The sequence below is a fragment of the Oncorhynchus masou genome, unplaced genomic scaffold (genome assembly GCF_036934945.1).
Source record: "Oncorhynchus masou masou isolate Uvic2021 unplaced genomic scaffold, UVic_Omas_1.1 unplaced_scaffold_690, whole genome shotgun sequence".
Lineage (NCBI taxonomy): Eukaryota > Metazoa > Chordata > Actinopteri > Salmoniformes > Salmonidae > Oncorhynchus > Oncorhynchus masou.
Genome location: NW_027013354.1, coordinates 271,031 through 287,764, shown reverse-complemented (window position 1 = coordinate 287,764; position 16,734 = coordinate 271,031). Strand labels below are relative to the sequence as shown.

Below are 16,734 nucleotides of genomic sequence, written 5' to 3'. Positions count from 1 at the left end.
GACAGAATTGTGTCGAGTACAGATCTGGGGAAAGGTTAGAGTTTTTTTTTTCAGAAGGTTCCCAAGAACAGGGCCTCCATCATTCTAAATGATGGAGGCCTCTTCCGAGAGCTGGCCACCTGGCCAAACTAAGCAATCGGGGTGACCAAGAACTCCATGGTTACTCATGACAGAGCTCCAGAGTTCCTCTGTGGAGATTGGAGAACCTTCCAGAAGGACAACCATCTCTGCACCACTAATCAGGCTTTTAGTGTAGAGTAGCCAGACAGAAGCCACTCCTCAGTGAAAGTTAGACAGCCCGCTAGAGTTTGCCAAAAGGCACCTAAAGACTATGACCTTGAGAAACAAGATTCTCTGGTCTGATGAAACCAAGATTGAACTCTTTGGCTTAAATGCCAAGCATCACATCTGGAGGGAACCTGGCACCATCCCTATGGTGAAGCATCATGCTTAGGGGATGTTTTTCAGCGGCAAAGACTGGGAGACTAGTCAGGATCGAGGGAAAGATGAACGGAGAAAAGTAAACAGATCCATGATGAAAACCTGCTCCAGGACACTCAGGACCTCAGACTGGGACGAAGGTTCACCTTCCAACAGGACCATGCCCCTAAGCACACAGCCAAGACGGCTTCGGGACAAGTCTCTCTGAATGTCCTTGAGTGACCCAGCCAGAGCACGGACTTGAACCAAATCGAACATCTCTGGAGGGACCTGAAAATAGCCCTGCAGCGAAGCAACGCCCTCCATCCAACCTGACAGAGTTTGAGAGGATCTGCAGAGAAGAATGGGAGAAACTCCCCAAATACAGGTGTGCCAAGCTTGTAGTGTCATTCCCAAGAAGACTAGAGGCTGTAATCACTGTCAAAGGTGCTTCAACAAAGTACTGAGTGAAGGGTCTGAATACTTATTTAAAAGTGATATTTCCGTATTTGTTGTTGTCATGGGGTTTTGTGTGTAGATTGCAATGGGGGGGACGATTTAATAAATGTTAATAAGGCTGTAGTGTAACAAAATGTGGAAGAAGTCAAGCGGTCTGAATACTTTCTGAAGGCACAGGAAGTGATAAACCTTTTTTTGTCTTTCGCGGCAGGGTAGCCTAGTGGTTAGAGCGTAGAGGTGGCAGGGTAGCCTAGTGGTTAGAGTGTAGAGGTGGCAGGGTAGCCTAGTGGTTAGAGCGTAGAGGTGGCAGGGTAGCCTAGTGGTTAGAGTGTAGAGGTGGCAGGGTAGCCTAGTGGTTAGAGCGTTGGACTAGTAACCGGAAGGTTGCAAGTTCAAACCCCCGAGCTGACAAGGTGCAAACCTGAACAGGCAGTTAACCCACTGTTCCTAGGCTGTCATTGAAAATAAGAATTTGTTCTTAACTGACTTGCCTCGTTAAATAAAGGTTAAATAAAAATAAATAAAAAAGCAACTTGTTTATTTTGACCTGTGAGTCGGTTTAGAACCACCTCTCATTTACTCTCATCTCCCTGTCTAATGCAACAACCAAACCACAACAAAAGTGATAATATATTTTATTAGAGGCATATAATCTATGTACAATATAACAGTAGTCCATTTCTCGGTCAGCTGTGTGGTGGTGTTACACAATATAACAGGTCAGGTCAGCTGTGTGGTGGTGTTACACAATATAACAGGTCAGCTGTGTGGTGGTGTTACACAATATAACAGGTCAGCTGTGTGGTGGTGTTACACAATATAACACAACATCAGGTCAGCTGTGTGGTGTTGTTGCACGTCATTGTAGTTGACAGTTAGAATGATGAGTTTTCTCAATAAAATCATATTTGGTTTATTCTAAAATAAGGTGAAACACCCAGTTCAGTCCTTTATGTACATAACAGCTTTCTGAAAGGGGGAGGGGGGGAGACCTGGGGAGAGCACTAAATGACGCCCGATCTGTAGGAATCATAGCTATAATGATAATTATCTGATTATTGGGCTCGATGTCTGTCGGATGGTCAACCAAGGGCCTTATTCAAGGGAATATAGATAGAAATGTGTTGTGTAGAACAGAGATGATTCCCTGGTAAATGTATACGTTACTATCTATATTCCCTTGATTAAGGCCCTGGGTTGACCAACCGACAGATATACACAACCTTCAGATAGAAATGTGTGTAAGGTTACTCAAGAGAATATAGATATACATTTACCAGGGAATCATGTCTGTTCTACACAACACATTTCTATCTGAAGGTTCTGTGTAAGGCTACTCAAGGGGTTGCAATAGTCCGGGAACCAATCAGACGTCCCGGTTGGCGTATTCCCATATGTTCTGCCTCTTCCTAGCCTGGAGAAATCCAGTCTGTTTGTGTGTTAACATTCCACTCTTTGTCAAGCCACGTTTGCCAAGACAAAGAGTGGAATGATATCTTAACAGACTGGTACCCAGGCTACCCTCTTCCCTTCTCATATGCCAATATTCCAACCTGGGGTTTGTGGAAAACCTGGGTCGGTTACTAGAACTGTGCAACCCTGCTCCCTTTGCGAACAAGGCCCAGGTTGAGCTCTACCACGTCTTCATCTGCTAGCTTGTTTTAATTTTTATATTACAAAAAATAGGTCACAGATTCATACTATTTACAACCCTCTGGTACAGTAAGTTCGGTCAGCATTTAAACTAAAGTGCGTCCCAAATTGTACCCTATACCCTATGTAGTGGACTACTTTTGTACTAGCTCCCTCTCGAACGTAGTGCACTATATAGGGAGTAGGGTGCCATTTTGGGATTCATCCTACGACTGTGTAATCCTGTAGGTTTCTGTGGGGCTGCTGCTAGGGGGTCTCTCCCTTGGGCTGGATTCCATTCTGAAAACATCCCCCCCTTTTCCTCTCCCTCGCTGTTCTGAAAGAGTGTAGATAAGAGCCGTATTGAAGCCCGAAATTTAAAAGGACAATCTGCAATTCAAAGAACTACCAAAACTGTCACCTTGGCCCTGCCACTGCATTGGTAAACAGCCGAGGGATGGGGCTGGATAAATATAACCACTCTCAAATTCCTACACCGAGCTGTGGGTGCATGAGGGAAAGGGAGCATGTTTTCTGTGAGAAAGGCATTTCACTGTACTGGTGCTCTTCTAATGGAATCCAGACCGAGAGAGTGGCCAGTGGTCAGACTGAGAGTAGAGCCACAGCTCCCCTGCTGGTAGTAAAGCATATTGGCCACAGCACCAGCTCCCCCTAGTGGTCGGCGATGGTGTGGCAGTCAGCAGCAGCTCTCCTAGTGGTGGGTGGTGGTATGGCAGTCAGCAACAGCTCCCCTAGTGTTGGGCGATGTTGTGGCAGTCAGCAGCAGCTCTCCTAGTGGTGGGTGGTGGTAGGGCGGTCAGCAACAGCTCTCCTAGTGGTGGGTGGTGGTATGACAGTCAGCAACAGCTCTCCTAGTGGTGGGTGGTGGTATGGCGGTCAGCAGCAGCTCTCCTAGTGGTGGGTGGTGGTATGGCAGTCAGCAACAGCTCTCCTAGTGGTGGGTGGTGGTATGGCGGTCAGCAGCAGCGTGGCTTGTCCACGTGGATAATGCGGTTGCAACGAGGACAGGAGTGGTACGCATCCTTAAAGTGTTTCATGAAGAACGGGATCAGACAGCAGCCCACTACCAACCTGGGAGAGAGAGGGGGGATAGGAGGAGATGGGGAGAGTGGAAGTGGTGGGGGAGAGAGGGGTGGGAGATTGATGGGGAGAAGGGTGGGAGAGAGACATGGTGTTCAGTTGATTTTAGACATGTCTAATTCCCCTCAAAAGTATCAAGACATTCTATAACTCCTCCCTTACTCACCCTCAGAGGATGAAGACCACTTACTCCCCCCCTCACTCACCCACAGAGGATGAAGACCACTTTATGGGTCCCTCTGTTCCCCTATCCCCCCACCCTCCTCTTCTTCACTCACCCACAGAGGATGAAGAGGATGCACATGAGCCAGGCGTAGGCTCCGACTTTATAGGTCACGTTCGTCATCACCTGTTGTTGACAGGAAGTGCAGGTGGTCATGCCCTCTGAACGGCCCAGTTCTGTGTCATAACTCACAAACTTCTGAGTAGGAGTTTCACCACCTCCTCCAATACCACCACCTCCACTGGTGTACACTAGGGGAAGAGAGAAGAGGACAAGTTATATTTTGTCTGGCTCCAACACTGCTGGTATAGAGGGGAACAAGGGAGACAAAGATGGTATAATGGGTAGAGACGAGAGAGAGATACTTCTGCTGCCTTCAAAATTAGCTCCCTTGGAACCTGGGAATTTACCAGTTATAAATACGCCATGATTGCGTTCAAGTTTCTTTTGAAGTCAGAACAATTCTTCAACCAAATGAGATTTCATTTTAGCTAGCTAGACGAGCTAGCTGGTGTGGCTGCAGTTCTGGTGTTGTGTGCTTGCGGACAGTATGAATGAGGCTTAGGACAGGAAGTGCTTACCTGGCTTTCCCTGAGACTGAGACTGAAACACAGAGTAGTTATTGGAGGGGGATGGTGGAGGAAGGCGGGGTTGAAGGGGGTATGGACATGATATACCTTCACCCCACTATCACCTTGTCCTTCAACTGGAAGAGAGAGGGGGAGGGAGGGAGGGAGGGAGGGGAGGAGAGAGGGGAGGGAGGGAGGGAGGGGGAGGGAGGGAGAGGGAGGGAGAGGGAGGGAGAGGGAGGGGGGGGAGGGAGGGGGAGGAGAGAGGGAGGGGGAGAGAGAGGGAGGGAGGGGGGGAGGAGAGAGAGGTGGAGGGAGGGAGGGAGGGGTAGAAGGAGAGAATTGCGGGGGAGGGTTTGATGGAGAGATAGAGAAAGAGGAGAGGTTGATTAGATAGCTCCAATATGTAAAATAGACTGAGTACAATCTATAGCAAGTAACACCTGGCACTTATGATACACAGCTACAGTATAGTAACAACCTGGGACGTAACCTATATGATACACAGCTACAGTAGAGTAACAACCTGGGACGTAACCTATATGATACACAGGTACAGTAGCAACCTGGGACGTAACCTATATGATACACAGGTACAGTAGAGTAACAACCTGGGACGTAACCTATATGATACACAGGTACAGTAACAACATGGGACGTAACCTATATGATACACAGGTACAGTAGAGTAACAACCTGGGACGTAACCTATATGATACACAGGTACAGTAACAACCTGGGACGTAACCTATATGATACACAGGTACAGTAACAACCTGGGACGTAACCTATTTGATACACAGCTACAGTAACAACCTGGGACGTAACCTATATGATACACAGGTACAGTAGAGTAACAACCTGGGACGTAACCTAGATGATACACAGGTACAGTAGCAACCTGGGACGTAACCTATATGATACACAGGTACAGTATAGTATCAACCTGGGACGTAACCTATATGATACACAGGTACAGTAACAACCTGGGACGTAACCTATATGATACACAGGTACAGTATAGTAACAACCTGGGACGTAACCTATATGATACACAGGTACAGTAACAACCTGGGACGTAACCTATATGATACACAGGTACAGTAACAACCTGGGACGTAACCTATATGATACACAGGTACAGTATAGTAACAACCTGGGACGTAACCTATATGATACACAGGTACAGTAACAACCTGGGACGTAACCTATATGATACACAGGTACAGTAACAACCTGGGACGTAACCTATATGATACACAGGTACAGTAACAACCTGGGACGTAACCTATATGATACACAGGTACAGTAACAACCTGGGACGTAACCTATATGATACACAGGTACAGTAACAACCTGGGACGTAACCTATATGATACACAGCTACAGTAACAACCTGGGACGTAACCTATATGATACACAGGTACAGTAACAACCTGGGACGTAACACAACAACCTGGGACGTAACCTATATGATACAGCTACAGTAACAACCTGGGACGTAACCTATATGATACACAGGTACAGTATAGTAACAACCTGGGACGTAACCTATATGATACACAGGTAACAACCTGGGACGTAACCTATATGATACACAGGTACCTGGGACGTAACCTATATGATACACAGCTACAGTATAGTAACAACCTGGGACGTAACCTATATGATACACAGGTACAGTAACAACCTGGGACGTAACCTATATGATACACAGGTACAGTAACAACCTGGGACGTAACCTATATGATACACAGCTACAGTAACAACCTGGGACGTAACCTATATGATACACAGGTACAGTAACAACCTGGGACGTAACCTATATGATACACAGGTACAGTAACAACCTGGGACGTAACCTATATGATACACAGCTACAGTAACAACCTGGGACGTAACCTATATGATACACAGGTACAGTAACAACCTGGGACGTAACCTATATGATACACAGGTACAGTATAGTAACAACCTGGGACGTAACCTATATGATACACAGGTACAGTAACAACCTGGGACGTAACCTATATGATACACAGCTACAGTAACAACCTGGGACGTAACCTATATGATACACAGGTACAGTAACAACCTGGGACGTAACCTATATGATACACAGCTACAGTAACAACCTGGGACGTAACCTATATGATACACAGGTACAGTAACAACCTGGGACGTAACCTATATGATACACAGGTACAGTAACAACCTGGGACGTAACCTATATGATACACAGGTACAGTAACAACCTGGGACGTAACCTATTTGATACACAGCTACAGTAACAACCTGGGACGTAACCTATATGATACACAGGTACAGTAGAGTAACAACCTGGGACGTAACCTAGATGATACACAGGTACAGTAGCAACCTGGGACGTAACCTATATGATACACAGGTACAGTATAGTATCAACCTGGGACGTAACCTATATGATACACAGGTACAGTAACAACCTGGGACGTAACCTATATGATACACAGGTACAGTAACAACCTGGGACGTAACCTATATGATACACAGGTACAGTATAGTAACAACCTGGGACGTAACCTATATGATACACAGGTACAGTATAGTAACAACCTGGGACGTAACCTATATGATACACAGCTACAGTAACAACCTGGGACGTAACCTATATGATACACAGGTACAGTAACAACCTGGGACGTAACCTATATGATACACAGGTACAGTATAGTAACAACCTGGGACGTAACCTATATGATACACAGGTACAGTATAGTAACAACCTGGGACGTAACCTATATGATACACAGGTACAGTATAGTAACAACCTGGGACGTAACCTATATGATACACAGGTACAGTAACAACCTGGGACGTAACCTATATGATACACAGGTACAGTATAGTAACAACCTGGGACGTAACCTATATGATACACAGGTATAGTAACAACCTGGGACGTAACCTATATGATACACAGGTACAGTATAGTAACAACCTGGGACGTAACCTATATGATACACAGGTACAGTAACAACCTGGGACGTAACCTATATGATACACAACCTGGGACATAACCTATATGTACACAGCTAAGTAACAACCTGGGACGTATCCTATATGATACACAGGTACAGTAACAACCTGGGACGTAACCTATATGATACACAGGTACAGTATAGTAACAACCTGGGACGTAACCTATATGATACACAGGTACAGTAACAACCTGGGACGTAACCTATATGATACACAGGTACAGTAACAACCTGGGACGTAACCTATATGATACACAGGTACAGTATAGTAACAACCTGGGACGTAACCTATATGATACACAGGTACAGTAACAACCTGGGACGTATCCTATATGATACACAGCTACAGTAACAACCTGGGACGTAACCTATATGATACACAGGTACAGTAACAACCTGGGACGTAACCTATATGATACACAGGTACAGTAACAACCTGGGACGTAACCTATATGATACACAGGTACAGTAACAACCTGGGACGTATCCTATATGATACACAGGTACAGTAACAACCTGGGGCGTAACCTATATGATACACAGGTACAGTATAGTAACAACCTGGGACGTAACCTATATGAACCTGGGGCGTAACCTACAACAGGGGCGTATACAGTAACAACCTGGGACGTAACCTATATGATACACAGGTACAGTAACAACCTGGGACGTATAGATAACAACCTGGGACGGATACACAGGTACAGTAACAACCTGGGGACGTAACCTATATGATACACAGCTAGTAGTAACAACCTGGGACGTAACCTATATGATACACAGGTACAGTAACAACCTGGGACGTAACCTATATGATACACAGGTACAGTAACAACCTGGGACGTAACCTATATGATACACAGGTACAGTAACAACCTGGGACGTAACCTATATGATACACAGGTACAGTAACAACCTGGGACGTAACCTATATGATACACAGGTACAGTAACAACCTGGGACGTAACCTATATGATACACAGGTACAGTAACAACCTGGGACGTAACCTATATGATACACAGGTACAGTAACAACCTGGGACGTAACCTATATGATACACAGGTACAGTAACAACCTGGGACGTAACCTATATGATACACAGGTATAACAACCTGGGACGTAACAACCTGGGACGTAACCTATATGATACACAGGTACAGTAACAACCTGGGACGTAACCTATATGATACACAGGTACAGCATAGTAACAACCTGGGACGTAACCTATATGATACACAGGTACAGTAACAACCTGGGACGTAACCTATATGATACACAGGTACAGTAACAACCTGGTACGTAACCTATATGATACACAGGTACAGTAACAACCTGGGACGTAACCTATATGATACACAGGGACGTACATGATACACAGGTAGTAACAACCTGGGACGTAACCTATATGATACACAGGTACAGTAACAACCTGGGACGTAACCTATATGATACACAGGTACAGTAACAACCTGGGACGTAACCTATATGATACACAGCTACAGTACAACCTGGGACGTATATATGATACACAGGTAGTAACAACCTGGGACAGGTACAGTAACAACCTGGGACGTAACCTATATGATACACAGGTAACAACCTGGGACGTAACCTACAGTAACAACCTGGGACGTAACCTATATGATACACAGGTACAGTAAGTAACAACCTGGGACGTAACCTATATGATACACAGGTACAGTAACAACCTGGGACGTAACCTATGATACACAGTAAGTAACAACCTGGGACGTAACCTATATGATACACAGGTACAGTAACAACCTGGGACGTAACCTATATGATACACAGGTACAGTAACAACCTGGGACGTAACCTATATGATACACAGGTACAGTAACAACCTGGGACGTAACCTATATGATACACAGGTAACAACCTGGGACGTAACCTATAGTAACAGGTACAGTAACAACCTGGGACGTAACCTATATGATACACAGGTACAGTAACAACCTGGGACGTAACCTATATGATACACAGGTACAGTAGAGTAACAACCTGGGACGTAACCTATATGATACACAGGTACAGTAACAACCTGGGACGTAACCTATATGATACACAGGTACAGTATAGTATCAACCTGGGACGTAACCTATATGATACACAGGTACAGTAACAACCTGGGACGTAACCTATATGATACACAGGTACAGTATACAACCTGGGACGTAACCTATATGATACACAGGTACAGTAACAACCTGGGACGTAACCTATATGATACACAGGTACAGTATAGTAACAACCTGGGACGTAACCTATATGATACACAGGTACATTATAGTAACAACCTGGGACGTAACCTATATGATACACAGCTACAGTAACAACCTGGGACGTAACCTATATGATACACAGGTATAGTAACAACCTGGGACGTAACCTATATGATACACAGGTACAGTATAGTAACAACCTGGGACGTAACCTATATGATACACAGGTACAGTAGAGTAACAACCTGGGACGTAACCTATATGATACACAGGTACAGTATAGTAACAACCTGGGACGTAACCTATATGATACACAGCTACAGTAACAACCTGGGACGTAACCTATATGATACACAGGTACAGTATAGTAACAACCTGGGACGTAACCTAGTAACAACCTGTAACAACCTGGGACGTAGCTATATGATACACAGGTACAGTATAGTAACAACCTGGGACGTAACCTATATGATACACAGGTACAGTAAGTAACAACCTGGGACGTAACCTATATGATACACAGGTACAGTAACAACCTGGGAGTAACAACCTGGGACGTAACCCATATGATACACAGGTACAGTAACAACCTGGGACGTAACCTATATGATACACAGGTACAGTATAGTAACAACCTGGGACGTAACCTATATGATACACAGGTACAGTAACAACCTGGGACGTAACCTATATGATACACAGGTACAGTAACAACCTGGGACGTAACCTATGATGATAACAACCTGGGAGGATACACAGTAACAACCTGGGACGTAACCTATATGATACACAGGTACAGTAACAACCTAGTAACAACCTGGGACGTAACCTATATGATACACAGGTACAGTAACAACCTGGGACGTAACCTATATACACAGATACACAGGTACAGTACAGTATAGTAACAACCTGGGACGTAACCTATATGATACACAGGTACAGTAACAACCTAGTAACAACCTGGGACGTAACCTATATGATACACAGGTACAGTAACAACCTGGGACGTATCCTATATGATATGGGACGTAACCTATATGATACACAGGTACAGTAACAACCTGGGACGTAACCTATATGATACACAGGTACAGTAACAACCTGGGACGTAACCTATATGATACACAGGTACAGTAACAACCTGGGACGTAACCTATATGATACACAGGTACAGTAACAACCTGGGACGTAACCTATATGATACACAGGTACAGTAACAACCTGGGACGTAACCTATATGATACACAGGTACAGTAACAACCTGGGACGTAACCTATGATACACAGACAGTACAACCTGGGGCGGATACAGTAACAACCTGGGACGTAACCTATATGATACACAGGTACAGTAACAACCTGGGACATAACCTATATGATACACAGCTACAGTAGTAACAACCTGGGACGTAACCTATATGATACACAGGTACAGTATAGTAACAACCTGGGACGTAACCTATATGATACACAGGTACAGTAACAACCTGGGACGTAACCTATATGATAACAACAGGATACACAGGTACAGTAACAACCTGGGGCCATTAACCTATATGAGTAACCTGGGGCCAAACCTATATGATACACAGGTACAGTAACAACCTGGGACGTAACCTATATGATACACAGGTACAGTAACAACCTGTATAGTAACAACACAGGTACAGTATAGTAACAACCTGGGACGTAACCTATATGATACACAGGTACAGTATACAACCTGGGACGTAACACAGGTACAGTATAGTAACAACCTGGGTATATGATACACAGGTACAGTATAGTAACAACCTGGGACGTAACCTATATACACAGATACACAGGTACAGTAACAACCTGGGACGTAACCTATATGATACACAGGTACAGTATGGGAGTAACAATGATACCTGGGGACAACCTGTAACAACCTATATGATACACAGGGTACAGTAACAACCTGGGACGTAACCTATATGATAGGTAAGTAACAACCTGGGACGTAACCTATATGATACACAGGTACAGTAACAACCTGGGACGTAACCTATATGATACACAGGTACAGTAAGTAACAACCTGGGACGTAACCTATATGATACACAGGTACAGTATAGTAACAACCTGGGACGTAACCTATATGATACACAGGTACAGTATAGTACACAACCTGGGACGTAACCTATATGATACACAGGTACAGTAACAACCTGGGACGTAACCTATATGATACACAGGGTAACAACCTGGGACGTAACCACATATGATACACAGGTACAGATACACAGGTATAGTAACAACCTGGGACGTAACCTATATGATACACAGGTACAGTATACAACAGGATACACAGGTAACAACCTGGGACGTAACCTATATGATACACAGGTACAGTATAGTAACAACCTGGGACGTAACCTATATGATACACAGGTACAGTAACAACCTGGGACCTATATGATACCTGTACAGTATAGTAACAACCTGGGACGTATATGATACCAGGTACAGTAACAACCTGATAACCTACATGATACACAGGTACAGTAACAACCTGGGACGTAACCTATATGATACACAGGTACAGTAACAACCTGGGACGTAACCTATATGATACACAGGTATAGTAACAACCTGGGGACGTAACCTATATGATACACAGGTACAGTAACAACCTGGGACGTAACCTATATGATACACAGGTACAGTATAGTAACAACCTGGGACAACCTGGGACGTAACCTATATGATACACAGGTACAGTAACAACCTGGGACGGTAACCTACGTAACCTGATACACAGGTACAGTATAGTAACAACCTGGGACAGTAACCTATATGATACACAGGTACAGTAACAACCTGGGACGCAACCTATATGATACACAGGTACAGTAACAACCTGGGACGTAACCTATATGATACACAGGTACAGTATAGTAACAACCTGGGACGTAACCTGGGGCGGTATGATACACAGGTACAGTAACAACCTGGGAGCCTATATGATACACAGGTACAGTATAGTAACACAGGGACGTATAGTAACAACCTGGGACGTAACCTATATGATACAAAGGTACAGTATAGTAACAACCTGGGACGTAACCTATATGATACACAGGTACAGTAACAACCTGGGACGTAACCTATATGATACACAGGTACAGTAACAACCTGGGACGTAACCTATATGATACACAGGTACAGTATAGTAACAACCTGGGACGTAACCTATATGATACACAGGTACAGTAACAACCTGGGAGTAACAATGATACACAGGTACAGTAACAACCTGGGGCGTAACCTATGATACACAGGTACAGTATAGTAACCATATGATACACAGGTACAGTAACAACCTGGGACGTAACCTATATGATACACAGGTACAGTAACAACCTGGGACGTAACCTATATGATACACAGGTACAGTAACAACCTGGGACGTAACAGTAAGTAACAACCTATATATGATACACAGGTACAGTAACAACCTGGGGACGTAACCTATATGATACACAGGTACAGTAACAACCTGGGACGTAACCTATGATGATACACAGGTATAGTAACAACCTGGGACGTAACCTATATGATACACAGGTACAGTAACAACCTGGGACGTAACCTATATGATACACAGGTACAGTAAGTAACAACCTGGGACGTAACCTGATACACAGGTATAGTAACAACCTGGGACGTAACCTATATGATACACAGGTACAGTATAGTAACAACCTGGGACGTAACCTATATGATACACAGGTACAGTATAGTAACAACCTGGGACGTAACCTATATGATACACAGGTACAGTAGAGTAACAACCTGGGACGTAACCTAGATAACAACAGTAACAACAGCCTGGGACGTAACTGGGAACAACCTGGGAACCTATATGATACACAGGTACAGTATAGTAACAACCTGGGACGTAACCTATATGATACACAGGTACAGTATAGTAACAACCTGGGACGTAACCCTATATGATACACAGGTACAGTAACAACCTGGGACGTAACCTATATGATACACAGGTACAGTATAGTAACAACCTGGGACGTAACCTATATGATACACAGGTACAGTAACAACCTGGGACGTAACCTATATGATACACAGGTACAGTATAGTAACAACCTGGGTACGTAACCTATATGATACACAGGTACCAACCTGGGACGTAACCTATATGATACACAGGTACAGTAACAACCTGGGACGTAACCTATATGATACACAGCTACAGTATAGTAACAACCTGGGACGTAACCTATATGATACACAGGTACAGTAACAACCTGGGACGTAACCTATATGATACACAGGTACAGTAACAACCTGGGACGTAACCTATATGATACACAGGTACAGTATAGTAACAACCTGGGACGAATCCTATATGATACACAGGTACAGTACAGTAGTAACAACCTGGGACGTAACCTATATGATACACAGGTACAGTATAGTTTCAACCTGGGACAGCAAACACCAGAATATTTACACAGGTACAGTAACAACCTGGGACGTAACCTATATGATACACAGGTACAGTAGAGTAACAAACCTGGGTACAGTAAATGGGTAACCCACAGTATAGCTACAGCTTAGTATGTAGCTATTGTCCGCATGTCACAGCAAACAACAGAATGTTGACGTACCTGGTGTGTTGTAGGGTGGAGGTTCTTTTCCATTTACGCTCATTTTCCTCTGCTTTCTGTGAGAGGGGTCAGAGGTTAGGTGTGTCTACCATTTATTTTTACCTTTATTTTACTAGGCAAGTCAGTTAAGAACAGGGACGTAAACAAATGCTTATTTTCAATGACGGCCTCGGAACAGAGGGTTAACTGGTCTAGGAACTGAGGGTTAACTGGTCTAGGAACTGAGGGTTAACTGGTCTAGGAACTGAGGGTTAACTGGTCTAGGAACAGAGGGTTAACTGGTCTAGGCACAGAGTGTTAACTGGTCTAGGAACAGAGTGTTAACTGGTCTAGGAACAGAGGGTTAACTGGTCTAGGAACAGTGGGTTAACTGGTCTTGGAACAGAGGGTTAACTGCCTGTTCAGGGGCAGAACAGCAGATTTGTACCTTGTTAGCTCGGGATTTGAACTTGCAACCTCGGTTACTAGTCCAAAGCTCTAACCTCTAGCCTAACCTGCCGCACCAGGTGTGTCTACCATAAGCACTGTAACATCAGCATCGTCAGCTGCCAAGCGCAGCCAGGCTCGTCAGGACTGAATCAACCAATCATCATCTCCGAAACAAGACTTGAATCAGGTGTGTTTACAGCCGGGTCTAGAGTGAGAGGCTTCATAAGGGCAACAACAAACAAACAAAAAATATTTCACAAATCATCTATAAGCGCTTGCGAACCTCTATAAATGGTGTATGAAGGGTGACATATGTACTATTTACAGGTTGAATTGCCAGATGTGACATACAGTGCTATGTTTACACACCATTTATAGAGGATAACACACACGTATAGGCGATTTGAGAAGCAGTTATATAACGCTTTTGAAGCCTCTGCGTCGGCAACCGAAAAGCCTTGACACAGTTGTCATTGGTTTAAAAGGGGGACTGAAGTGAGGCCTTAGATATGAAGTCAGCCCCTGTAAAATGTGTGCCACTGCCTCCGTTAAACCTATGCAAGTCCAACCCAGGCTGACACAATGCAAGTCCAACCCAGGCTGACACAATGCAAGTCTAACCCAGGCTAATACAATGCAAGTCCAACCCAGGCTGACACAATGCAAGTCCAACCCAGGCTGATACAATGCAAGTCCAACCCAGGCTAACACAATGCAAGTCCAACCCAGGCTAATACAATGCAAGTCCAACCCAGGCTGACACAATGCAAGTCCAACCCAGGCTGACACAATGCAAGTCCAACCCAGGCTGACACAATGCAAGTCCAACCCAGGCTGACACAATGCAAGTCCAACCCAGGCTGACACAATGCAAGTCCAACCCAGGCTGACACAATGCAAGTCCAACCCAGGCTGACGTAATGCAAGTCCAACCCAGGCTGACACAATGCAAGTCCAACCCAGGCTGACACAATGCAAGTCCAACCCAGGCTAACACAATGCAAGTCCAACCCAGGCTGACACAATGCAAGTCTAACCCAGGCTGAATACAATGCAAGTCCAACCCAGGCTAATACAATGCAAGTCCAACCCAGGCTGACACAATGCAAGTCCAACCCAGGCTGACACAATGCAAGTCCAACCCAGGCTGACACAATGCAAGTCCAACCCAGGCTGACACAATGCAAGTCCAACCCAGGCTGACACAATGCAAGTCCAACCCAGGCTAATACAATGCAAGTCCAACCCAGGCTAATACAATGCAAGTCCAACCCAGGCTAATACAATGCAAGTCCAACCCAGGCTGACACAATGCAAGTCCAACCCAGGCTGACACAATGCAAGTCTAACCCAGGCTGACGTAATGCAAGTCCAACCCAGGCTGACACAATGCAAGTCCAACCCAGGCTGACGCAATACAATGTCCAACCCAGGCTGACACAATGCAAGTCCAACCCAGGCTGACACAATGCAAGTCCAACCCAGGCTAATACAATGCAAGTCCAACCCAGGCTAATACAATGCAAGTCCAACCCAGGCTGACAATGCAAGTCCAACCCAGGCTGACACAATGCAAGTCCATTCAGGCTGACACAATGCAAGTCCAACACAAGGTGACGGAGAAGTCACACACCCACACGCAATGCACACACACACCCACACACAATGCAAGTCCACACACACAGACACACACACACAACACAGGCAATCACACATGCAAGTCCACAGCTGAAACAATGCAAGTCAGCATACCCAGGCTGACTAATAGTTATGGTAAGGCTGACACAATGAACAAACCCAGGCTGACACTGTAAGTTATTTAGGGAGTGACGTCTTGTGTCTTTCAGCCAGTAAGGTGGTGGTACAACACAAGGTATGGTGAAGTCTCAGTGCCAGTCACACACACAGTCCTCTAAAGGTTATAGGCGGGGCTTCACTAGTCTCAGTGCCAGTCTGTTTAGCTGACAGTCCTCACAA

General features: G+C 44.8%; 1 long non-coding RNA gene across 1 annotated transcript; it reads right to left on the bottom strand.

The window, feature by feature from the left end:
- Nucleotides 1-1,854: 1,854 nt before the first annotated feature.
- LOC135536973 (uncharacterized) lies at nucleotides 1,855-14,735 on the bottom strand. Its single transcript, XR_010455098.1, has 4 exons — nucleotides 14,329-14,735; nucleotides 4,417-4,541; nucleotides 3,891-4,086; nucleotides 1,855-3,603 (listed from the first exon to the last, which is right to left on the bottom strand). It is a non-coding gene; the product is annotated as an uncharacterized LOC135536973 (long non-coding RNA).
- Nucleotides 14,736-16,734: the final 1,999 nt, after the last annotated feature.